At 42.1% G+C, this 27,227-nt stretch overlaps 1 long non-coding RNA gene across 4 annotated transcripts in view; it reads left to right on the top strand.

Moving 5' to 3' along the window:
* LOC135241161 (uncharacterized) overlaps positions 1-27,227 on the top strand; it is a 132,129-nt gene that overhangs the window by 33,743 nt on the left and 71,159 nt on the right. The window contains exon 3 of one of the 4 annotated variants that reach the window (XR_010325916.1): positions 15,177-15,834. The exons of 2 other annotated variants lie outside the window; for them this stretch is intronic. This is a non-coding gene — a long non-coding RNA (uncharacterized LOC135241161). Of the gene's footprint in view, positions 1-12,968; positions 14,022-15,176; positions 15,835-27,227 lie in introns of those variants that run through there. One more of the 4 variants, XR_010325914.1, reaches the window with a different exon arrangement.

The following is a 27,227-nucleotide window of genomic DNA, read 5'->3' as shown; positions in this document are numbered from 1 at the left end:
TATTACTTAACTGGTCAGAATAAATGCAAACCAGTAAACTGGAAAAACAATTTTGCGTGAAATTACAGAAAAACACACTCTCTCCCTCACTCTCTCTTTCTCTCCCTCCCCTCTTGTTCTTGTTTTTGGCTACTGTCTAGTGCTCTGGTCTCTATGGTCATTTGTCCTTGTTTAACAGGAAGTGCCTAACCGTTCTCTCACAAAGCACAGTAGAAGTGTGATTAAGGTAGTCATCTGTTCTCAAATTGCCTGCTCTGGGAAAATTTTGCAAGGATGTGTCTCCCACCTAGGGTCTCTTTGTGGTTGTCTGCCATATCCTGTACATTCTCCACACAAAGGTGGATAAAGAATAAACATGTTTAACAAATTATGTAGCCTTTTAACACATCTGCATGGGGTTAGCCATATGTTAGCAGGATCAAAAATATCCAGCAGATATACAATACATACTATGACTAGGGCCTCCAGTTTGTCTCCGCCATGTGACCTGCTGGGATTTAAACTTGTATTTCAGTGGTTTTCTTTAAGGAGTCTCAATGGGCACTCCAACAGCACAGTTACGTGACTATTGATACAACTGAGTTGCACGAATGAAAAGCATGTCTCCTCACTCCTCAGTCCTGGTCCTGGAGAGCTGCAGGGTCTACTGGGTTTCTTTGTTACTCAGCAGTTGAGTAGCACAGCAATTGATCCATTAAAGCATTTGATTCCACAGTTAAGTCAGGTCACCTGGTTTCTCGGGTCTGAATTGGTTGCTGATCTTAAGGAAAACATAAACACCAGCAGACTCTGTGGCTGTCCAGGACCAGGGTTGAGTATCGCTGTAGTAAAAATAAAAATGCACCCATATAAAGCAGGGGTTTCCAATCTATCTGAAAAGGGATGGTGTGGGTGGAGGCATTAATATTATTGTTGATCCACCCTTTGCTGCTATAACAACCTCCAGTCTTCTGGGAAGGCTTTATGCTGGATGTTGGAGCATTGCAGCAGGGGTGTGCTTCCATTCAGCCAGAAGAGCATTAGTGAGGTTGGGCACTGATTGGGCGATTAGGCCTGGCTTGCGGTTGGCTTTCCAATTGATCCCAAAGGTGTTGGATGGGGTTGAGGTCAGGGCTGTGTGCAGGCCAGTTAAGTTCTTCCGCACTGTTCTTGACAAAATCATTTCTACATGGACCTCGCTGTGTGCCCAGGGGCATTGTCATTCTGATATGGAGAACACCTTTTCCCAAACTGTTGTGGAAGCACAGAATCATCTAGAATGTGATTATATGCTGTAGCATTAAGATTTTCCTTCAATGGAACTAAGGGGCCTAGCCCAAACCATGAAAAACAGCTCCAGACTAAGGGGTGTCCGGATACTTTTGGTCATATAGTGTATGCCTGCAGCATAAGTTGAGCTTTACATTCTGGAGCAGGGAAAGGCTGAGCCAGTGTACAGCGCACCTGTGAGAACACACTCTGCTGCAAGACAGCAATAAACCCAATAACATCTGCTGTGAATGCAGTCAATCCCTTCATTTCCTCTGTTGATCTGAAAGAAAACACAGCCTTCATCACTGTATGATACGCCGCCATGACAAAACCAATCACCTTTGGGACTATAGATGTGCATTCCACATGACAATTTTACTGTATTGCAGACGCCAAGGGTTCTGCAGAGTGGCTGATTTAACCACGTATTTGCTGCTTTTGATTTGCTCGATTTTCCCCCAAATATATACAGTCAGATGTTGTCATAAACTGGTTACAGCTCACAGCTCTGGGCCAGTCTGAAATTCTAGATACAGTATTTTTCTGCTTTATGACTTTTTTCCTTTTTTTAAAATAATGAGTGCCCTGTATTGTAAATTATATCATGTAAGAAAGAAACCATACATATTTACAATTAGGATTTCAGAATATTATAGGCTATAGCCTAGACTGAAACTGTATATTTCTGCACCGATTCTGGTTAAGTAGATTATCCAATTTGAACTGGTCATTAATCAAGTCAGTGAGCCAGGATTTTTTTATGTGTGAAAACAGTGAAATTCTATAAACCTTCACGCTGTCTGCCCGCATGCTTAATCTGCCCTCTCCAATCCCACTACAGGGCTCTATTGATCTTTCAAAGAGAAAAGCAAAATACAGATGAAGCAAAGACAATGTTGCCATTTAAACTGACAGCAGAAGGATTATCAAATGCTGGAGGGAAAGAAAAGAGTCTGCTCAACTATTAAACAGTCAGGAAAGTGTGTCCACGAGCCGGCCAGATTTAAGTTAGATACTTTTCTTTTCGGAGAGGCAGAAAGCCCTTTCTCATTTTGTTACTTTGGTTCAGCCGAGCTTGGAAAGTGTAATGTCTTCCCATTTGTGACGGGGTGGGGGGAGGAGTTGTCTGGGGGTGGGCGGGCTGAGGTGGCTGACAGGTGCAAGTGTGTCGACGTGTGGCTCCATAAATCTTCTCAGGTTGGAAGCCTCTATGACTCACCTGTTCTTTTGTACTCAGACATTGCTGGTATATGCAGTGCAGTCAGGGGCAGGTGATCTAATTAGCGGGTGAGGTAACCTGGCAGTGGGCATGCTGCACAATTCTCCTGGGAGGAACAGAGACTGATATGTGATATTTGAAAGGGAGATTTTTTTCTGTGCTTTAGCATTGGCCCCTATGAGCAGACAAAGCCACTGAGTCAATACTGAACAAGTGTCACACTGTGTAATTGTGTCGGCTCTAAAATTGCCTGACGTGCAGCTAGAGAGTGGACTGTGGTGTGTTTAAGTTTCAAACAACTCAAGACAGCCTGCAGTAATTTGACCTTTCAAATGAAGCCTTTCATTTGTGGTAATTCCAAGCACTGTTGTTGCAGGTAGCCCAGACCCGTGCCCACTTCTCTTGTCTGAAGATACCCGTTTTAATTAAGACGCTGCACTGACGGCTTGCGTTCGAGGGGCGTGACGCAAGGAGAGCACAAGGTCACCCCGGTCCGTCTCCTCCTTTTAAGGAAGGGTGCCTTTGAGTTTCACAGCTTCATCAGGGGCACAGTAGGAAGACGGATCGGTTTGCTGTGATGGTAGGAGGGTAAATACCCCTAGGATGACTCTAACATATTGACCTGGAAACAAGGGGGATGGGGGGGAGAGACAAATGATGTGGGGTGGCAAAGGCCTCATCAATTTAAGTGTTTCTTTCATGATCTCTCGTTATATGTGCGATCCATCACTATGAAAGGCCTTTCGGGCTCAGCTAGGCAAACTGAAAAAGAGACGGATTCGGTGTGTTTTTGAGGAGTGGACTTATGCTTTTAGAATCCTCAAAAGCATTTCACAACTTTTAAGCAAACCGTGAAGGGGGTTAGGTTAGCAAAATTAGATTGTTTGGATATTGTTTCTGAGTTAATTAATTTCTCATGGACAGGAGTGGCTAGTGTTACAACACAAAATTCCAGGCATAAATTAATAAACTGTTCAACAAAATGACTTCCAGCCTGAAGTTATTAAACTGCTGACTAGGAAAGACTTGATGAGACCATTTGCACGAGGTAGAATCTTTGTTTAGACACATTTTGAGTATGAATGTAGATGAATGTACATTAATCATCAATGACCTTTAAGTTAGTGCCAAAGCATGTGTTTTTTCTTTCCCTTTTTCCCTTGCTTAATTTGTGTTATTTGCTTTTATTTTGGCTGCCATGTTCGCAGTATATAGCAGTAGGGTCCCAAGGGGATGTTTTTTTTTATGGACAACTGAGCTGCAATTGCAATAGAGCACTGAACCGTGCTTGCTAAACTAAAATACTGACTGTTTCTGGCTTGTAATCAAAGACCAGTCCTTAGCTTCACTGTTGGCTCTTCATCCAGTGTCATCCCCTTGTGAATCTATCCATTAGTTTTGCAGCGTAAGTTTTAATGAAAAATAAAATGGGCAATGGTTCCCTAACTGGCATCAGGTGGTCCTCACACAATAAATGCTGCATGTCCACAAAGCACTGTAGTCTGGAGATGGGAGAAAGCCAGTAGACAGGTGGCTTATGGGTTTTTTCACAGATTGGCAAGTTCGGTTTTGTTTCATTAAATTGATTAAGATTGACCTGCTTAATTTTACATGCGCAAAAGCATGTTGTACTTTTTAAACCTGGGCTTGTTATCAGGGGGTTGTGGGTTCAAATCTCAGGGACGGTACTATGCCCGCATGGCCTTGAGGAAGACACAGCCATAGAGATGGATGATTTTCATGCAGAGATGTGAGCAAAGGAATTCATCCTTGATGAGCACTCCTGCCAAGAACATAAATAATGGTGAAAGGCATAATCTCAGCCCTGCAGTTCACTTATGAAGACGTATCATGTGGTTTTGACACTTGTCGGTACAACAATAATGCTTTGTTTAGAAAACCATGGCATTCTAGGCTGATATGTTTGTGCTATTGTTCTTTATCTCTGCACATTATAGCATTGTGACTCATGAGTTGATGCTTGGAAAAACAGTAAAAAGCGTCTTGGGTGAAGAACCAACAAAGCGTGGTGCCACAGATCATGTCTGGTAATGTGGAAACGCAGTGGTGGCTGCCATTCAGGCTGCCTTCTGCCATAGGGCTGGCATTTCCTCACCACACGTACAGCAGAACCAGAATAAAAGCCTGTGGGCGTACATTTGAATCCCACACAACAAAGATCCATGCTACCTCACGGTCAGCCTACATCCTGGATCTCTACCATTCGCTAATATAATGAGCTGGAAAATATTCTTAACATCCCCCCCACACTGCCCCAGTGAGTGGTGCAATGCAGTGACAGAGATCTGAAATCAATGGTATAAATGGTGTCAAGCTTCCATTTTGAGTCTATTGTATCACTGAAAATAACTGTGTTTGATTGTTATTTAGCAATGGTGCAGATAAATAGGTTTTGTTTTCCCACAATCTTTGGAAGTGGCAATTCTCTCACGTCACCATTACGCTGAAGCAAATTTACTCCTCCAATATATCCCATGAGCCACTGAATATTCCCCACAGTGCAGGGCAGACAGCATACTGGATTAGATCTAAGAGCAACCAGGGGAGAGAAGCACCCTGCTGTTGAAGACAAATAACCTGCAGGTGACTGCTGAGAATGAAAGAGGCGCTAATATGGCAGTGACCCAAGGAACATGTTTTAAGCCCAGTCCTGCTATGTTTGGACCAAGCCTATTGTGTCTTAATACTGTCATAACTGTCAAATGACACGGCTGAGACATGTGATGTTAAGGTTGGAGGGTGGGGTTTGTAGGTCTGGCCCTTCAGACTAATAGTACTGCTGGTTTCATTCTTCAACACTGTAACAGTCAAGCTTTTTTTGGAGACCCAGAACTGCCAAAGACTACGTAAAATGGCATCCATATCCTTTTGTTCTCACTGATTAGCCCTCAGTCTACAGTCCCTTTAGTGCAAGTAGCAATTCCCAGCCCTCAGAAACCACAGGTAACTTAACCATTTGAAGCAGAATTGTGCAATCACACTCTTTAATCTCCATCAAACCTCATTTCTGAATATCGAAAATGCCCCCCTCAGCATGACAGGGAAACTGGACCCCCTCATTGTAGGGGTCAATCATTCAGGCCTGTGCCATTCTCTTGGTGTACACCACCCATGCACTCTACCACTTGTGGAGAATATGGTGAAGGATGACTCATTTGACTATATCACTACTTTCCACATCTCTGTGGACCAGTGCGTATGGTTTTTGCACCACTGAACTTGTGGTGCAAATGTGTGTGTTCATCTTTGTAATGAGGGGTTTGTGCAGTGCAGCCTTACTATAATATCCTGCCAGCATTGCTCTGGATAAAGTTCTTAACGTCATGGTGATTTGACCAGCACCTTAATTTCTGCTCGGATACAATGAGAGGTACACTTTCAGATTTAATCCTTTTCTTTTCTTCACTCTTCTGACATGTTTAGGCATGAAGGAGTTGCACTGCAATTCCCCACTCCCTTTTTTTCCACCAATTGTCAATCATGTGTTTGGAGCTACTGCTTTACCACTCACGCTCAATGCCAGAAGTACTGTAGATGAAGCGCATGCACTCCTCCATCACCTCTGCTGCAGGCCTCTGTCTATTTCACACCTCAGAAGTGCTGCAAGAGAGAGTTTCCTTCAACTGGAGGACTGGTATATCTCTCACTGATGCTAACTGGTAGACTGTGGACACTTAGTTTGTCATTGGGAAGAAGTAGTGAAGTGGTAAACTGAGGGAATATGGCCAATTCACACCCTTTGTAAGGTGAAGCCAGTTGTGGCTTTCCACTGCAGTTTTCAGAATATATAGAATACAGCAGAAAAGGAGAACAGTCTTTCTAGTCTTTCAAAGGAGATGTATCAAATCTGAGGTTTCGCAACCTTCTAAACAACTTCACTGATTTACTGTACACAGTACAAGATGTCAAGGGATCAAACTATGGACTGGAGAGACAGCACAGGTAAAGACGGCTACTGTCTGTCTTCTGCTCAGTTTAGCCACGGAGAACTGCAAAGAAGGACCAAAATTAAAAGTATTCTGACTCTCGTGCAGCCATCATCCTGCCCCTCACAAAGAAGAGGCTCTTCTTCCATGGGAACAGGCCAGTTGCTCTTGATTCGCTGTAATTCAGTTGTGGGTCAGCAGTTTCACTGGCATAGAGGCCTGGGATTAAAACCTTTTACTTTTAGGCAATGCCATGTGAAACAAGCCAACTCCAATTAGTGCCTCTTCCTTCACGCATGTTATTAAACCACCAGGAACTCTCAATGTCAAATTGATGCCAGATTAGTGGTGGTAATTAGAAAGTGATTATGTGCAGAGTGGATTTGGCTAGAAGCACATTTCAGTATGTGGAGCACTAAGAAGGCCACCAGTCCTTTCGCTTGTCATGGTTTAAAATGAGGATGTGCAGCGAAGCTAAGGCCTATAGCATAAAATGGCTGACTCCAGCTTGGTAGATCATTATTTTTCTCGAAATGTAGGCTACTACTGAGAAATGTTGAAGCACTGAAGAATGTGCTTTCATTCCACAGAGTAGTCATTCAGTTTACTAAATGTAGATTACTAAATGGGAGCACTCAGTGTTTACCAGATGTTAGCAATAGCTTTTTTATTCCTATTTTCTTACCGTTGAGTTTGAATGCATTTATGTTTTTATGTCACATTAAAAAGCACATCACTTAAATCAAAAGTTATGTTATATTATTATGTTGACAGTGACAATATAGGCCAGGGTTTTACTTGGCATCTAGAGGTATTAGATCTCTCCAAAACACGCTTCTGCATTTATATAGCTAGTTCCCATAAAATGAGCATCCTTAGTGACATATGGAAATGATTGCATTCAGCACAGATCGCTAGCAGTATAAAGGTGAGGTATACTGAAACTGGCTAAGCATGATGTAATTTGCACAAATTGTTCATCTCTGATCTTTGCATGCCTTTTGTTGGATTTAAAAAAAGATGAGCGATTGAAAAGTGTCTGGGTACTGCCAGCAGCATGGAGGATTAATTCTGCATGTTGATGATAATTTATCTTCTTATTTTCTCATGGTTGATGGATAGAGTATGCTAGAAGAAGCTAAAAATCAGAGATTAATATGACAGATAATGCATTGAGTTCAAATACCGTAATGCTAAATTGACAACAGACTCTGCCAGACCTATTAATTATTTTTAAAAGTCTTAATGACATGATCTATAACAGAGATAGGTCTAATTATTGCTATTTCTGTAGAACATCTACACATGCTGAGTGTAGATGATCCATCAATCCAGTGAAGAAATGCAGTTTACGACATTTCAGTGCACTGCTGAATCTCATTATTTCAGTTTGTTCCACTAATGCTAAAGCTAAACGGTACCTTGATGATGCTGCTTGTCCTGGTTATGGCATACATTGTTATCTGCCAAAACAAAATAGATATCGGGTATGGAAAACTTGGCTCACCCTACCATTATTGCAAGTCTACTGCTCGCATGTAAACGCAAACTGAACTGGGGGCAGTGGTGCTCATTCGTCTTAAATGGAAAAAATAACCTCTGAACTGGCTTACGTTTTCATTAGCCACATCAAAGAAAACAGTACGTATCATACTGTTACAACAATCTAGATTTCTATTGTTGCTAGCTATAGTAGGTATCATAGCTACTTTAGATAATGAGCTATCAATATCTTTTCTTTCTATGATAATGAGCTCCTGTAATTTGCCCTATTATCTTTGTTTTTGTGACCATATTTATTGCATCAGTTTTGTAATTGGATCGTCAATAGCCTCTGCTCTTGGATAACCCTCTCCTTCTTTAGGCCTTTAGCAAAGTGGAACTCAAAGCCATTGTCGCTGCTTCCACCTTGCCTCCTGAGCCCTGACTTTGCCAAGGGTTATTGACCTTTTTTTGCAAAGCTTTCAGTTCTTTAGATTTTAAAATTCGCCTTCGCCCTTTCTTTTAGAGAAGTGTGACCAATTTCAGAGGTGAAAATGTGCATTTTTCAAGGCACATTTTCTGTGCTTAGGTGAGTGTTCTGCCTCACGGCCATCCAGCTGAGCCCCATCTTAGAGGAGCTGAAGGTAAAACAAGGTTAACCGCTGCCTTCTTTGGGTCATGGGATTGTGAAATGCACACAAAGCATAGATAGATTATTGTTTTTATGCTCAAGAACTTCAATCGGTGGACTGTGCAGCACGTGTGTGAATGCACTATGGCTTTGCCTTCTGTGGGCGGTAATGGTGTGGATATGTCTTGTGTCTTGTGTTCTCTGCCTTTTTTTTCTCTAACTTTTTTCTCAATTGCTCCAGATAATATGTGTGTCCACATATGAACACAGTTATTATAGCTAATGTTTTTATTCCATTCAGTGATTTGCAGTAATTGAAAACAGCCTTCATGAAAACGATAGTTTTCAGTCAGTTTTAGAGTATTTTTAAGAAGCAGAAAGACACGCTCAGATGAGTATGGTACTACAGCATGTCGATAGAGTGTAAATTATATTAAACTCTAAATGCGTGGAGTTGCCCGTTTTACATGCTTCCTGTTGCTGGCACAGATACTGAGTTATGGGCTCTGTAAATGCAAATAGCAATTGCCAGTGCTTGAATTTATCCAAATGAACATTGAAAATAACTGCAATAACAAACCGATGACAGACCATGACGCAGACCCAATGGGACCTTGCCATACAGAGCATAACAGTAGACCTAAGGCAACCGGAAAATGTTCTTCTCGTCTAGAGTATGAAAAGGTGAAAATGTCCTTTTAACTGCCCACCGTAATTTATCTATTTTTAGTTGAACTTTTTTGACAGAATGAGTAGCAGGGGGAACAAAGGTCTTTAGACCTGCGTAGTCTCATGTACTGGCGCTAATGATCGTCCAACTGTGGGTGTTATGCCAGCATAAAGCTGAGCTTTAGGTGTTGCTGCTTAATGGGTCATGCTGAGTGTGAGTAATAACAGACCACAGAGCTGCACACTTCGTATAGACCATCAACAGCGAGGGAACATCTCCATCAGTCACACTCCATTTCAGACTTCATAGGGCCTTAATAAAGCATATGTAACTTTCATGGGAATGTCATTACTCATTTATAAAGCTTTTATAATATTTTATTAAATATTGTGTTTTATGGTGGTTAGCAAGGCATAGATGGATGTGCCAGGTTATCTCAAGCATGGTCCCATTTTTTTTTGACATACATGTTCAATACGATTCTGCATCGACCCTCATAAAGCCCTGTAGTACATGTCATTTTTTTCCCATGTTCATTTGTTTGACTTTTCCTGTCTTTTTTTGTCAGTACTCATCTACATCCTATCACTCAAATGTGTCACTTTAGTCATTTAACATCGTCCGTCATTAAAATGGCTGTCAAAACGTCACTTTAACATCCCTGGTGGAATATTGCCAAACCCCCAACCCCGACACAATCAAAATGCTTCATTCTTATTTTCTCAATTGAGTCCTTGTGTATGTCATGCCACATCAAAGTTGTCAAACACCCAAACCAATTTCAAAAGGTAGCCAGTTGGTTGGCGTGTTCTTCGACCTAAGAAAAGCTTGTAAAGGGTGATAAGAGTTATGGATATTGTGGGAGAGGGACATCGATTGACCATTTTTTAGGGATTTAGGCGTTTTAACTCATGCTTGACACTAAAAATATTCGACAGATAAATAGGCAGGGAAGGGCAGCGATTCAATGGACATATAGAAGAAAATGTGATCCTTATGCAATCAGAAAAATAGGAATATCCCAAAATGGATGCCTTACAGATGATTTTGTGATATGAATATTAATAGCTCAATGTATTGTGTTGTTCCTTAATCAGTAAATAGAGCGGATTTGGATGAAGCCATGCTAGCCAAAATAGGGCTCTCCATCTTGATATTTACAAAAAAATTAAGATGAGGTCTGTTTCTTTATTGCAGAGGTTAAAGGTAAGCTTATAGTGTTAGTTGATTCTTCAGGAAATTGCCCTGTTGTTTTGTTGCAAAGATGTTGTATATGCTTGCTAGATTGTACAATCATGGTGATCCTTAAGCATCCGATATTTATTAACAAGGAGGTTCTGTTTGGTTAAAAGGGGTTAAGATACTTTCTGCCAGTTTCAGCAATCATGAAGACTCCTTTCAGTGTTGAGAACAATGGGCAAACTGCCTGGTCATTTTATAGAACACACTGTATATAGAACATATAGTACTTTACCTGCCCAGATAAACTATTACAATAGACCATAGTAATATCACCTGACTGCGACTTTCTGAAAAGGTAAAAGCAAGAACAGAAACGAGACATTTTTCAGTATCTAGATTGAGCAGGCAAAATCTGCAACGTCTACCAGTGGTTAGCCTAAGATCAGGTCACAAACACACCCAACCAGGTAGAAGAGGCTTCAGAATTAATGGCAGCATAATTAGGATGTGCGCCGCATGTCACAGCTTCGGAAAGCTGTGTGGGGTTGTGGGGTGAGTCTGCAGTGGCGAGCCAAGATAAGTTATGCGAGGATTACGCAGTGCCGTCTTTCCCTATCACCCGTCCGTTAATGAGTGAGGAGTTTTTGGGAACATCAGCTGGGTCTCAGGAGATGAGCACGTGGAGGACAGAGTGACTTCACCAGCGTGTGTGGCCCTAACCCAGGGGTGGGGGATGTGGGGATTGCCCCCTCCGGTATCCATTACCTGTCAACGGCAGGCCCAGCCAAGTGCCAGTCCTGTCTCTTGTTCCTTGGGGCTTCACCAATAGAAAGTGTCACAAACTTGAGTCTAAAAATATAGCTTTTTTTTTTTTTGGGGAGGGGGGACTATGTTTTTCCCACCCCGAGCTCTCGGCACAAATCTAGCAGCTGTGCCCCCCGGCCCCAGCGGCTCTGTCTTTGCTGCTGCCTTTTCTCATCGTCCTTCAGCTCCGTGCCTGTCTTAGGCACCTGTTTGTGATTCCGCTCATGGATGGACGGTTTTTTTTTTTCCCCCGCCGTCACAATTACAGCGGCCGCCATGGTCTCATTTTTCAGTCGTGAGCGGTGCGGGCCCGTTTCATAACAGGACATCATTGTTCCACGGGGATGAATTAATAATCTTGCAGTGGCCCCTTGTGTACCAATTAACACCTGCCTTGCCAGCAGATGTGCGGCTTGTGTCTCGACAGAATTACTTGTGATGCTGGGACAATGGGACGCGGTGCGCTCTTTCCAGCATCACAAGGAACAGGACCACTGTCAGACCATTTCCCAGCCAAAGACAACGATGTGGTTTGGGAAACACTGAAATAGGGTTTCAGTTTTTTTTTATTCCCATGGGGTAGGAAGTTCCCATTTTACCGCCATGCAAGCGGATGCATGTTTAACAGCTCCTCTGGAGCGGTATGAGACTGTTTCGGGAAACATGCTCAAGGTAATAGCACGGCCTGCTGTGGCTACTGCACTCCTGGGTTTGCCTTAAAGGCTGTTCCCTCGTAATCCCTCCATGACAGGTCTTCGGTGAATGAAAGCACTCCAGCTGTAAAGACCAATGCACAGTACACACCATATATAGACATGGTTATACACATATATAAATAATGCTGTCCTTACGTAATTGAACAATGAACAAATTGTGTTGTTTCTGCTGCAGACTGTCACATGATTTTAAATGAAGTTGTCATTTAAAACTTGGTTGCAAATCCTTTGCATTCGATGACTGCCTGAAATCTGCGACCCATAGACATCACCAGATTTCCAAGCAAAGGAAAAAGGCAAATATTTCCATCAAAAGGAATGTGTAACCTAATGATTAGGAAACTGAGCTTGTAACTTTGAGGTTGTAGGTTCTATTGCCAGGTGGGGCCCTACGGTTGTACACTTTAGCAAGGTATTTAACCTGTATAGATTGAGTGAATGTAAAGCTGAATGAATGCGTTCTATGTAAGTAATGTAAAGCTGTGCAAATTGCTCTGCATAAGTGTGTCTGCTAAATGCCTATTGAAACGCAATATATAAACTGTTAAATTAGTCAGCTGTTGAAACATGTGCAGAAGCCTCGTTCCACCATTGCTACAAGGAGAGGGGAGTGACCGCCATTTTCTTTGGGACTCAATGCCGGTCACGTGTAGGAAAACATTATAGTGGGCCATCGCCAAGCCATTTCTGCAAATAGCAAATGAATGAAGTCCTAATGCAATATTTCAAGGCTAATTTGTCGCAGCTCGTGGTAAGCGCCGCTGTGTGGGGAAAAGGCCACACCTGCGCCAGTGTGTGAGGGCGGGGCGGGCTGAGAGGCACAGATGGCGCAGCTGGCAGAGGGGTAAGATTAGATTGTGGTCCACCCATGCTTGCCAGCCCTGAGGTGCACTCTGCTTTGGATCACCTCTCTGCCGCCACCAGCAGGTGCTTCTCATCTGCTCCGCTGCCAGTGGAGATGCAGAGGGTCATCCGAGTCTACTGGGGCGGCCATGTTTGAAATCTCAACAAAAAAAAGCTCCATTCTCTCATTCGGGAACATTACATTAAGTATGTGTCATTACAGGCACAGCTGTCTTCCTTGGTGAATTGGCGGAAACAGCGACACTTCAGATCTGAACTGGCCCATGGGGAGAGGTACACTTTGACCAAAATAAGCTGGCCGTGTCACCCTCTGTTCATCCACACGAATTGAATTTTGAAACTGCTGAGCATGTCACATGACACCGTATCGCTGTGTCAGCATTTTGACAAATGAATTTGATTGTTTGTATTGGCACATTTCAGAAGACAAAGTAAAGGAATTGGAAAGCAATCCAAGACAAATTTCTCTTGTGGATCCATATGATAAAAAGCCTTTATTGAAAGGGAAGCTTAAGTTCTAGTTTAGACTCAAATTCAAATTTTTTTGCAAGATAACCTTTATAAGCATATCTGTTCACTACTAACTTCTCCCTGTGGTAGCTCAAGATAAACCTTATTTTTGCTTTTATGATAAAAAAAAAGGACCAAGAAAATGGAAATTGAATTACTAGAAAACGTTCAAATCCCACAATATTATGTATTATAAAGCTGAATCCCATGAAAATAGCAGCTTTCGAGTCTGTCCTATCCTGTGCCCATTTGAGTCACCCAGGCTTGGTGGCAACCTAATGACCTGCCCCTGGTCGCCAGCTAAAAATACCCAGCCAGGATCCACCTGCGCCGTCACCTTTGGTTCCAAGTGGCGCAGGAGGCCAGCTGTCTGTTGGCATGCGCCGAGCGGGTGCTGCACGGCCTGCTCTCCGGACCCGTGTGTCCGATCGTTTAGGGACCTGCATACGGATGGCTGGTTGCCATGGCTGCGCGGACGGACGGCCGAGGAAACAGACGCCTGTCTCAGCCGGTCGCTGTGTCGCCGTGGCGTGGAGAGCACTGGCCCGCACGGACACCACCTCTTCTTATCACTTTGCAGCGTGGCAGTCGAGCCACATCTGAGGAGCTATTTACTGTGCGATTGGTGCAGGCAGGCTGCAAGGGGCCCAGAGGAAGTTGTGGCCGCAGAGCAGGACACACCTCTCCGCGCTTCGGCAACCCGCCGGCCAATTGCCCCGCCTTCGCCACTGTCGCTTTCGTTGTGCGCGTCTTAAGGGAAGGAGACACCCGGCAACCCCCCCCCCCCCCCCAGAAACTGTTTCTAAGTCAAAGAGATTTATGTTTTGATCGTATTCATTTGAAGCTTAGGATGATATGAGAACCTACATGCCGTGTCATTGACTATATTGGAATCTTTCAGCTCAAACCTCTAGGCAAGCCACCCAGCCTCTGCTCAAATCTTATTTTGAATTCACTGCACCGCATGTAGGAGTAAATAAAACATAATTTGTATAGGAGACCACTAAGTACACCTTAAATATATATATTTTTTAATGAAATCTGTAAAACTGGTTGGTATTCATTCCAGAAAGTGCAGAAAACATAAGGAAAGTATGGATTTTGTGGATCATGACATATTTGCTGTTAGTAATTCTTGAATCAACTCTTAAATTAAATATTGTCAACCCCTGACAGCAATTTTGTTATGATTATGGTTTCAGTTAGACAATTTGAATATTTATTGAAAGCAGCTTTCCTCTCATTTACATTTTGATTTAAATGCCAGCAGCCGTGCATCCTAGATAAATAAAATATAATCAGCTTCACCCTCCCAAAACAGAAATGACTTCAGACCTTGAATAGGCTGCTGTTACACACAGTACACTGGTATGTATATTGGATCTGCTTAGGTTTCCATGATAAGCTCTAAAGCACAAATTGTGCACGGTTATTTTCACCTCATTCTTTAATGACCCCAGGCTGCTCGACTCAAACTTCGCCGGTCTATTTACTGCCATTTTATTGTATTCTGTTGATGTCAAATGTATTTGTTTTTATCTGCAGCTGTATAGCAGGTCATTAGACTGATGCTTTTCTGCATAGATGAATGTGCTGCAGCACACAACTGAGGACAATAGACCATTGCTACACCACTATTAAAAATGGGGCGCCTAAAAATTGTATGCAAAACCACCATTTGCATGACCCAGCCACTGCTTATGCCACTATACAAGCAAAGGTTAAAATGATAAACCTAATCTTCAGCAGGTGGGAATATGGTCGAAACCTTATGTTGAACAGCCAAATTGTTTTCAATTTTCAATATAGGACAAATTCTATGATTCATACAGCAATCTTGAGGAATTAAACAAGATGGTAACTGGTCTCATTCACTTCACCATTTATTCTGTCTTCTCAGAAAAAGATTGACCAAACAATAAGCCATGGATCACCAAGGAGGTAAGATATCTACTGAAAGAAACAAGATGGCGAGGGGAGCAGGGGAAACTGTATTAATGATACATATACAGTAAGACATTACATGGCAGATTGGGGAAAATACATTGGAATAAAAACAAGGAATGGAACCTGTGTTTAAGGACCATAATCCACAAAGCATGGAACTGCTTAAAACAAATGTTGGGCTTGCGAAGGAAAAATAGCATGCCAGTGTATCTACAGGAACCTGGAGACAAACCCTTAGAGGAAAACCCCAATGACATCCTGGATCACAGGATGACACCCCTAAAAACCCCTATTTATTTTATGGAAAGCTGGAGAATGTAATGGACGAACCGGCTGAGAAATTAAATAAAGCAAATGGCAGTTGTGTCATTAGATGAATTTTGTATCCCCAAAATATGGAAAAATCCTACTGTCATGCCTATAACTAGACTTAATAAGACCAGGACCATAAATTACTTTCATCCAGTTTCCTTGACATCTGTGGTAATCAAATATTTGGAGCGCATAGGACACAGAGGAATTACTAGATCTGCTCCAATTAGCGTTTAAAGCTAGCTGAGGAGTTGAAGCAGTTGAAGATGCATTACTTTTTGCTCTTCATAAAATACTCATCTCACATAAATGAACTTAGCTATGTAAGAATTATTTTTGTAGATTTCTCATCCACATTTCATGCTCCACAGCCAAAAATCCTAGTCAACAAACAGATATGTGTGTAAATGCTCAGCTTATAGACAGCAAAATCTGCAGTGTAAAATCAACTCAGATTTTTTGAGGACCAAGTTATTTCTCACTTGTCATATACTACATGTGAGGTCAAATTTAATGTTATCAGAACCCCTATTACTAGTCTCTCTATGTAGTGTCATAGCACCTGCCATTTTCATGCTGTATACCAGTGGTAACCAACCCTGTTCCTGGCGATCTGCAGTCCTGTCGGTTTTCACGCTAACCTTAATAAAGCACACCTCATTCCAGAGCTTTCGATCTTGCTGAGCTGCTAATGAGCAGAGTCAGGTGTGCCAAATTAGGTCAGAAATGAAAACCTTCATGATAGTAGACCTGCAGGAACAAGGTTGGTTACCACTGCTGTACACTAATGATTGTATGTCCAGCAAGTTATGTTACTGTGAAATACAATGAAGGTATATGTTAGGTTTGGAGGATGATTATATGACTGCAATTTGAAAAAAAATCATTTTAAAAGGGAAAAACAACAAAGATGCATTTTAATATGTTCAGCTGCAACAGGCAGTTAAAATACAGTGTCACCACATTTTGTTTTTCACCAAAAATGTTAAGATATGCAGAACTCTACAGAGTGGCTTTAGAAATGCACATTATAAATAAATGACTGAACGGTTATTCTTGAGATGGTAGAAGCAGAACACCGAACAGAATAGCTCCAGCTACTGATGGATCGGAGAGACAACTTTATTCTTAAGAAGTTGACGTTCACACTTTAAATAACTTATGAGTGAAAGCTTTGTAAACTAGGTCACTTGAATCACAATGGATGTGTCCTTTATAAAATATACAGAGCACATTACAATTTCTGTCTTAATGGGAGCCGTGGCAGACCATAGGACAGCACACGAAAATCAATTTTGTGTATGAATCAAAAGTGTACTTTGTGAAATTTACCGTAAACACATGCAACCCAGAAAATGTTCCTAGGATTGGGGGGGGGGGAAGAACCTACCAGACTTTTGCCACGGTTGTGCAAATGTGCACATCATTGACACTGGTGATATTTACCACTACCTTGTGATGGTACTTCATGTCAGAGGTGTCCAGTCCTATATGTGGAGATTCAGGATGCGTTTCAGCTGCTGCTGAAGGTTTTTCATTCATCAAGTGATTTGGAACATAAATCAGACATGTGTGGATCTCCTGGACACAACATGATGGATATGCGTGGAATAGAGAATTGATGTCTGAAACTGAAAAAAAACCAAAATCTAGTTTTGGAAATGTGAGCACTTTTAATCAATAAAATTGCAAGCTCAAGCTAGTCACGCATTGTTGTGGAGTTTTTGTTTTAATTTTGGCTTTGGCGCATCTCCAGTGCCTGTGGTCTGCATAGTCAGGTGTTGCAAACTATCATTCTTCGAAATTGAAAAAAAATAAAGGCAATGCGTGCTCATCAAGGCACTCCCAGCGAAGCAATGAAGCTCAAAATGTGTTGTTTTCCTGAAGCGTGCGAGTGTTACCAGCCCGCTGCTCAGCGCAGTGACCGTTCCCAGCGCTGCGGGACACTGACACAGCTGCTGTGATGCCTGCGAACATCAAACTGAAAAAAAATGAACTGAATTAAATGAGAGTAAACTGGACTAACATGAATTTGATTGAAAAGAATTTTACTTAAACGCAGTAGGGCCATTCATTCCTCAGTGAGGTAGGGAGCACCCGTATCGACTGTCTCCATTGTGTAGCGCACAAATGGACCATGGATGTCAGCTTTTTTATGCCTAAATTCCCACACATTAGTTGAGGTAGTGAGTTAAGGCATTATGTGGCCAATTAAACTGGGGAATGATGGAAGGGCAGGTTTGAACTTTGACCAGTAGTCTAGGGAACGCTACTATATGAAATGCAATAAGTGCCATGGGACCTTTTAATGACTGCAGTGAAGCAAAGCCTTGGTTTAAAATCTCATACACTCAGGCAAAGCACTGCTGCAGCATTGGTTAAGTGGTTTACCTTGTCTTGTGTTGCAATAAATTAGCAATTTTTTCAGTGTTTATGTGAATTCAGTTTGACTCACGCTTGTTCAAGCTGTTCATCATGGAAAAACATTAGGCTTCCTGCTTCTGTGGGGCCTTTTCCATTGAGCAGAAAATCGGTCAGTCGTGGAGGTCAGACCACCTATGGAGGGCCCTTCCAATACGTATTCCCATCATTATTCATAACCACAGAAATATTGGTTGTGGTCTGAGGAGACCTCCCCGCTGCCCTGTAAAGTGCTTTTTAAAACTCTGAAAGGTGCAATATAAATGCATTCCATTATAGATTCTCATTTTACCGAAACAGGTTTTGGGCCTTGATGTGTTACTCAAACTCCCCTACCTCTGCACCTTTCACCCACGCAGCAGGATTTTAAAAACAGTCACCCTGACCTCCTGCGCTATACATCACTGTCTTTCCACTCATTGCCAGTTTTCCAGCAGCACTGGGGTAGCTGTTCAGGAACTGGTCTTTTCCTCCAGAGTCTCAGAGGTTGCCGGTTCAAACCCCAGGCAGAACACTGCCATTGCAGCCTTGAGCAAATGTACTTACCCTGAATTGCTTCAGTAAAGATATCCAGTGGGTATGGGATGAAATCTTTAAAATCTCAATCTATGAAAGCTGTTCTGGGTAAGGGCATCTGCTAAGAAAATAAATATATTTTTTTAAAGCAAATGCTGTTTTCAGCTGATGCTCGAGCCGATGTTGTTGGCGTTGATCTGGTTGTTTCCTGGCATCCCCCTGCCGGCTCCCTCGAATGACTGTGACCATACGGTCAAAGCTGAAGCTGAATGCCCAGCAGTGAGAGCGGACTTTATGAGATGTAAAGAGAACACAGAGTGATGATGACACATTTTGCTCATCAGCACTTCAACTTCAGCACAATTAGTCGTGGAAAATTGTCGTGAGGAGCTCAGCACACCATTTAGCACGCAGATGAGCATCAGGGAGGGCCTTAACCTGCCTTCAGTGTAGGCTAAGCAAGCCCTGTGACCCGCGCGTTACCATGGGGATGAATATCAGAGGAGAGGCAGTGCCCTCCCCTTCCCCCCTCGAGTCCCCGGGAGCTGCCACAACCGCCTGTTTGCCTGTCGACTTGTTTACTTATTTATACTTCTGGTTTATGAAGCGCTAGCTTGCATGGGATTCCCCTATGAGAACTACTGTAAGTCAATATTGAAGGTAGTGCCAGTCTTGCCACTGTATTTATTTGGACCTCTGCCATGTTCGTCCCCTTGAGTTCTGCTCCGGTGGATCATTTGGGGAATTATGAACTTCATTAGTGAGATGGTAGGGGTAGCTTTTGGAAGAGATGATGATCAAACTATGCGGAATACTCGGAATGGACAGTTATGGAGAGACGCAACACTGTTCCTGTCTCGTGGACAAACCCATGATGGTTATCTTGGTGTTATGACCTTGATTTTGCTCTTTGGTATTTGTAATATAACGATGACAGTTCTGGAGATTAATAAAAGAAAGAAAAATAGGGCAATTTCTAAACAAACCATTATTTTCACTACTATTCATAAAACAATGTTTTAAAGCAATGGTTCATTGACAATTCTCAGAACGCTGCAGGAATGTTTTCAAATATCAAAAGAAAAACTGAAAGAAAATAAAATTTGTAATTGACACAGTTCTGCAATCTCAGACATATGTGATGTAAACAAAGCTGTATCCCCAAGATTTAAAATAATGCTGTGGAAATTAAACATAAGAGGGAAATTTGTGAGATTAAAAAACACTTATTGGCACGTGTGGAACTTCATAAAGACATAGTAGGAAGAACTTATCGTGCAAAGCAACCTTGAAACAAGTCCCTTCAGGGCATGATGAGAACAACAGTAAGAGAATGAATACTTCATTTCTAAGATTCTTTTCATGCACAACGCTTGCAGTGATTTCCATAAAACAAAGAAATAAAAAGGGGAATGGGTAAACAAAGCAAAAGGTATAAAAAGGCAGTTTAAACTGCACAAAGGCATTAGCTGATTTGATGTTAGCCTTTCTTGACAGCCGTGAGGCAGCCTGCCTCATTCTGCCAGCCTGGCACGCAGCTGGTGAACACAGGCACTTAAATGAGACTGGTGCATGTGGCTGTGGCTAATATGGCTTCCGCCCCCCCCACTGGACTCTGGCCACAGTCAGCACTGGCCTGATCAGCACTCGATCCCCACTGCTGGGATGCAGCATGCAGGAGGGAGTTTTTACCTGATTGATTTGTTCCAGTTTCTTTGATTTCATTTATATCTGTGCAGACCCTGAGAAATATGAGGCAAAGGAGAGGTGGGCTATCAAACAATGGCAAGGCTACTGTTGAGAAGAGCCGTTCTTGTTTTGTTTATTTTCCCCAAATTTATCCCTTATTGCTACCCGTATTAAATACCATCTGATTTTGTCTTTTAAGAATACGTTACTGCAGTTTAGCATTCACTTTTCACCATGTTGTCCAGCTTGACGGAGGGCTGGGAAGCCAGACTGAAGTATGTAGTCCCTGTTTTCTTGAGTTGACTACTCCTCCTGTTTACCCTTATCTAAACTGGGACCATCCAGCAGCAGCCTAGTCACAGAAGCAGACCTGATCAAATAGTTATTTTACAACTTTTAGCCCTATAGACACCAGTATAATTCCTACACATTACGGACACTTTTAATAAAAATATCTATTTAGCAGTTTTCAGTTTGAAATTTGTTTTTAACATTATTTTCTGTTGAGGACAGAAAACATATGACATTGAACATTTTCTACAATTTGCAGGACTGTTTTTTCCACTATCTGAAAAGTTATTTTCCAAGAGGAATTTAACCCAAGTCTGGCAACCAACAGCAAGCATGCGCACAGTCAGATAGCACATGGAGAAATCCGTTTGACACTGATCAGGATCATTTGATTCCTTTTGGAGCCAAGTAAACTGTTAGCACTGAATACACACAGAACAGTTCACTGTGCACACATTCTCATATTCTATTGTGAAAAGCAATTTAGCTTTGATATAATTCAGTCCTTTTTACGGTGCACATACTGTAAACACTCGCTCACCACATGCAATTTGCCTTTTTGAAAACATGTCATGGAAGAGATTACCTTTAAACACGCAATTTGCATTTGAAAATGATATCTCTCCTACTATTATGCACATACTGAGTCAAGATTTTTCATTTTCACTTCTCCTTCAAAATGTGGTCTGATCTCTTGGCTTGCTTGCTGTATTGCTTATAAATCAGTTGATTTGTTCAAGACGAGCATGACTGAGGGTGAGGCCTGACTGCGAGCATGCAAAGCATGGCCCCTGCTTTTCTTTGATTGCCCTAAATACTGTAGATCCCAGGCATGGGATTTTTAATTGGCTGGTAATGGAAATTCTTTAATGTGGTCTGAGATCAATGTGCAATCATGTCATTGCGTAAGAAGTAGGGTCAGGTCCATTTGCAGAGTGAAGTGAAGTGCTGGGCTGATATGGCAGAGGAAAATGGCTCTATGGAGGACTTTCAAGTCATTTACAGCCCGAAAAATACTTTCAAATGAATTACAATAATTAGTTACGACATTTCCATGTTTTATTTGAATCTTTTTATGCTTGCCATTCTGAATTTTCTCAAAGATGTTCTTCTACAGTATATACTATACAGTGAGCTCCATTGATGTTTGAGCCGAAGGCATTTTTTTCCTTCATTTGACTCTGCTCTCCACAATTTTAGATTTGTAATCACATGTGAATTGTTTGTTTAAAAAGATAAAATTGCAAAGTACAGAGCCAAATCAAGAAAAAAAAGTATTTGTCCCAAACATTATGGAGTATGTATATTATGCTTATATTATGTATGTATACACTGCAAATAGCTAGCCTACTGTATATTCTTTGGTGAAAAATACGAATGCATACATTTTTTCCGCATTCCATTCATTGCTGGGATCACTATAGAAATAGGCTATAGTCACTCGTGAAAGGTAAATTGCATATGCCACCGTTTGCTAGTTGTGTCTTTTACTACTGGTGACTTTTTTTAGGCACTAATTTCCCCCTGTTTCTTTCTCAGAATGTGTCTGAGTTTTTTTAAAAGCTTTTTTTCTCTTTAAATCAACTTTTGCAATAAGTTTTACACTGAAAATAGATAGAGCTCCCACTGTGAGCCAGGTGCTCATTTCCCCCGAGTGATGTATGACTGCTTTCTCTCGCAAATCATAATTTTTTTTAAAAAGCAGAATGCTTTCACAAAATATTCACTTTCAGTTTGCAAAAGTAATTGCCACTGTTTCAGGGTTACTGCATTCCTGATTTCCCCTCTTACGTATGGCGTTGGAGCTGCATATGCAGAGGAGGAGGGAAAGACCACTACAATATTTTGGACCAGAGATAATATTTTATGATCATGGCACGCTCATAATTATTTGATTCTTTTTCAGTTGTTTGAGGGATTTTGAAACATAGATGTTTTGTGACACACTTGCTGTCAGTCTCTTTGAGATTTCAGAATTACTGATGCAACATTGCGAGGACCTGTGTTGGGCATTGTCCTTTTTCTTTGTCTTTATATGCATCATTTGTTATTGTGCTCATGCATTATGGCTAATATTAAAGTTGTACATATATCATTATGCAAGTGCTGTGCTCTCCAATGTTCACTATTTTGGAAACTTGGGTTCAGTACCCATGTACATCATCATATATTCAACATGGCGGGGTGGGTCATTCTTACATACCCAGTTCCAATAGCTGTGCTCCAACAGATCATATAAGGAAACCAGCTTCAAAATTATGTCCATTTCATATGCAGGAGTTTTATTTTTTTTCTCGATTAATGAAAAAATACAGTACATTCTTGCAAATATTTGCTAAATGCTTTCACTAGCAGGCAGAGGAGAGATGCTCTGTGTGCTTGATTTAGGAAATTCTGCCTCTGCCATTTCAGAATGTTCATATAATTATTATGAGTGTTCCTGCAGGGGTGTGCATCAAAAATAGAACATCAATAGCGAGTGCAGCAACACCAGCAGCAGCAGAATTTCCTGTTACTGACTCAAACTTTCAAGACACTTTCTAGACCTACCAGGGAGACGAGGAAGTGGAGAGCTTGGTATTTGTTCAGTTAATGGAATATCTGTCACCTTAACAGTTAAAGTACACCTTTAATTGTTTCAGTAATGGGTTTTCCTTCCCTCTAGCTCTTCTCCTTTCAGTGGTAGAATAAGGTCCCCATTTGTTATTGAATAAGTCATTTTGGACATTAGATGCTTTGTGGTTCTGGCGAGGCCGAACGGGGCCAGAGGTTGTGGGTAATCTGCTGAGAGGGAGTTAAGACAGGACCAGAGTGACACCGGAGTGATGAGCTATGTCACTCATGATGCCAAAACGGCCAAAGCTTGCGGTGCAGGAGGAGGCACAAAGCCTTGAGTGCCTCGGAGGTTCTGAAGCTTTTATTTTGCGGCTCGACAGAAACGGCAGGACGAGCTGTCAGGTGGTATGCCAGAGCGCAGCAGCTGGACTGGAGGCCTTGAAAGGACCACTATTGAAGCATTCACTCTGAGGGTAAAAGGGTGGAGGCTGCTGCTCATCTCTGGCCTACGTACTCTTTCAGTCTTACTGTTGGGATCTTCTCCCTGTTCTTGAACAGAGCATCACAGCCCTCACAGCCATCTACCTCTGCTGCTGAAATTTGGGACGGAGAACCTCCATTTCACAACACATGGACTTACAGGAGACTCGTGAAAATAAGCAGCGCTTTTTTAAAGCACCGCGGCGTTTGGTACCCCGTGGTAATTAACAACCTGGTGCAGCCGCCGATGCTGTCTGAGCTAAGGTAAAAACCTGCCAGTTTTCAGTTTCAAATTGCACCATGTCCCCTTATGGACCCTGTGATTTGCTGGGACCTTTGGTTGATGGCGCTTCATGTGTGTTTGCAATCAAAAGCTCATTCACCCCTGGGGAAGGGAATACAAAATGTTATAAATAATATTAGGCAAAAAAATGTCAGCCACTGAATAAGCGGGACACATTTGTGCTTGTAGGATCCAGATTCAGCATGCATGATAACAGCAGTGCCATCAGAGAATTATTACCAGCTAAATAGATGTTTTGTTTGGCTCTGCAGTCGTTCATATGCATTGAAGGAGATTGGCCCATAAGTAAATACGCTGGTGAAGCAGCAGTCCACGTCCTGAACTGACAATGCCCATTGTCTGTAATTTCCCCCATGAAGCAAGCTTTAGAGAGCAGAGTGAACCATTTCTGCATTAGAGGTAGTTACAGAAACTCATTTCCTCTCTACAGCCAGATGAGTGTGTCTTGTGTTAACAGCATGGCAAGCCTTCTGTGAAGCTTAAATGTTCAACTTCCCTCAAAGAGCTTATTTTTGAATTGATCGTGTCACACAAAATCTAATGTTTACCGATTTAATGTGCACGGAATACTGTGTAGGATTTGCCACTTTCCTCATGTTGTCAGAATAATAAGCTCTTAAAGCTGATTATTTCTCCTCAGAATATTAATACGTTAATTTTGGAATTTTCAAGTTTTTTTTCTGAAAGCATGGCCATAAAAGTAGAAAAGCATTTGACGAACAATTGAAATTATATAAGGTAAAGACAGTATACAATATAGTAAATTTTTACTTGTATTTTATCAGAAAATGACAACAGGCCTGTTTTTACCTTTAAGTTTTATTTCTAACTTTGATCTTCTGTGGTCATTTATGGACACAGGAGAGCGCATAAGTGTGTGCGGCCCTGTGAGTGTTCCGCAGATAGTGCCCTCTCCCACTTTAAGCGTTCTCTGACAGCAGGCTTGGGTAATTGACTCCTTAATACCGCCACTATTCTTGGAGTAGGAGGTCGTGCGTCGGAGAGCTTTGTAGCCGGCCTCTCCTCTCCTGCCTTTCCCGCTGCCCGGCCTTCTGGACTTATGGCCTAATAAAACCCCTACTGAGGAGCTCTTTCATAAAGCGAATACGCTAGCCCGCATTTCCCCGCGGGGAGCTGCCATGTCTGACGGCCGGTGCCAAGCTCCCTTCGTTAGCGCCGTGTTGTTTATGAGAGAGAGAGACTTGTGGGTCTTTCAGAGTGCTTCTAAATTTAACACAGACAGAGCGTGTGCCACATGATAATGGGCACCGAGGTCTTCTTTCCGTGCCCTTTCCATTTTGTTAGTTTTTTCCCTCCATTCTTTCACATGCGATCTAGGCAGTGGTCCTGCCATGAGGAAAAATTGGAAAAAAAAGAATAAAAGTATAAAATTTATACTTTTATTCTTTTCTTTAAGTATCTTAGAAAACAGAAAACAGAGGGATAGTGCATGCACGTACAGTCACAGATGGATTTAAAATGAATGGACATGGAGTAAAATGTTGGAGAGATGTTTTTCTTTTTCCTCTAGGACTGACATCAAAAGCAGGAGAGACACAGAACAGCAGACAGAATACGTGGAGAGATTTCCGTTGCTTTCAAATCCCTTTTCTTTCTGCGGTGCGTCATGGCATATCATTATGCCTGCCTGCGTTTGTACGCAATCATCTGAATTTTGGAATATGCAAATGTGTGTTTTTTGTTATGCAGTGTTGCCATTATGTAACAGTGTGGTGTGGCCCGAAACAACCAAATACTTTTTAAGTATAAGTTTAGAGGAAAGCAGGCATTTAGTATCAAACGAAGAAGCCCACAACTGTTTGAAATCTACGGCTGCACTATAGAAGTTATAAAATAGCAATGAGTTTGTGATAATCCTTTGCCGGATTTAATTTTGTGTTGTAAATGAGTTCCACAGTCGAGTAATTACAAAACTAGTGCGTGGCACATGTCACAACACGATCGTTAAGATTACCAGTGTGAAATTACCTACAATGAGTTGCGCGGACATAACTGCATAACGCCTAATTGCATACTCCGCTTTTATTGCATAGCATGCAGCTGGCCCATTTATGGTCTCCAGACTGTACTTGCTTACTTCACTTATGCACTTTACATACATTTGCTATTTGCATACAGCATCACGACTGAGCAGTGACTGAGTCGGCTGTAAAACCTGTAGGCCGCCTCACTTGAAAGGAAAGTGCCTGGCACATTGGCGCGTACCCCCATGAACCGGCGATGTCTGGGGTTTATGGCACACACAGCACACAAAGTCGTCTCGGGGGCAGATGTCTTTTTCCCCACTTCCTTTTGAAGTTGTGCGCTTTTGATCAGCCAGCGCTGACTGCAGGGAGAAAGTGTTAAAAGCATCCCCCTGCCTGTCTGAGTGCTCCCTGCCCTCGAGTCATCCATTTTGAGCGGGAAGACGTTTATGCCATTTAGAGCCTGGGAGGGAAGGCAGAAACAGCAACTTCTCCAGAAAGGAGCGGCACATGCCAGTGAATGGGGCCAGCGGGACCCCATTCATATTGTATGTGTTTATGAGGTGAGTTTCTCGTAAAGAACTTTATATCAAGTAAAATTTGACTGCCACAGCAATTCTGTCACATTTTTAGTGGGGATTTTCTGACATTGTTCTCAACCATATTTGCTAGTGCCAATTGTACACTATTCATCATTTTCCAAGGCAAAGAGCACTGAAGCTGAAGTGCTTGCAGAATTTTGATGCTCTTGACTGCTAGTGAATGACTGTTTTGCAAACTAAAAGCCACAGGCTATTTCACTGGAGAGATAGCACTGGCGTGAGGAGAGGTGTGCCTCTGTCTGATGACTGGTAAGCAATGCTTTGTATGTAAATAGGTGGTGCTTATTTTGTTATAACCTGAGGAATCATGGCACAACTCATTAGGGCTTATGGTCACTAATGTCATCTGGACCTCTGTAATGCTCTGCTGCCACCTAAATGGTCTCTGCCACCATTCCACAGAGTGTTCCAGAATCTGTCCTCATTCTCCAATGTTGGAACAACTTTCTTATGAAGGTCTCAAAACCCACCTTTTCCAAATATAGCTCAATTCTATTTCACTCACTGTTTCAAAAAAGGTAACCCTTCCTTTCTTTATCTTGCAGGTTTTCAGGCAACCAATATAGTGACTCTTGGTTTTGCATACCTTTCGAAATTGCACTTTTGAAAGAAACTTTGACTAAAGCATCTGTTCAATGGCTGAACTGTAATTGTAATTATGTCCCACTTGTGGGCTTTTGGGCTCTAATGTCATGGCCCAGCCTTATATGGCCTGAGGTCCTTGTGACCCCCAACTGAAGGCTTCCTACATGGGGGTCCTGTCGCCCTCTGCAGTTGGCTCAAATGCTTGCCTGAGGTGCACACGCGGAAACTCGGAACAGAAGCGGGGATCGTAGCTTGTCCGCGGC

Source organism: Anguilla rostrata, chromosome 15, assembly GCF_018555375.3.
Source record: "Anguilla rostrata isolate EN2019 chromosome 15, ASM1855537v3, whole genome shotgun sequence".
In the NCBI taxonomy this organism is placed as follows: domain Eukaryota; kingdom Metazoa; phylum Chordata; class Actinopteri; order Anguilliformes; family Anguillidae; genus Anguilla; species Anguilla rostrata.
The sequence above is the reverse complement of the archived record's forward strand: the minus strand, read 5'-3'. Positions and strand labels throughout refer to the sequence as shown.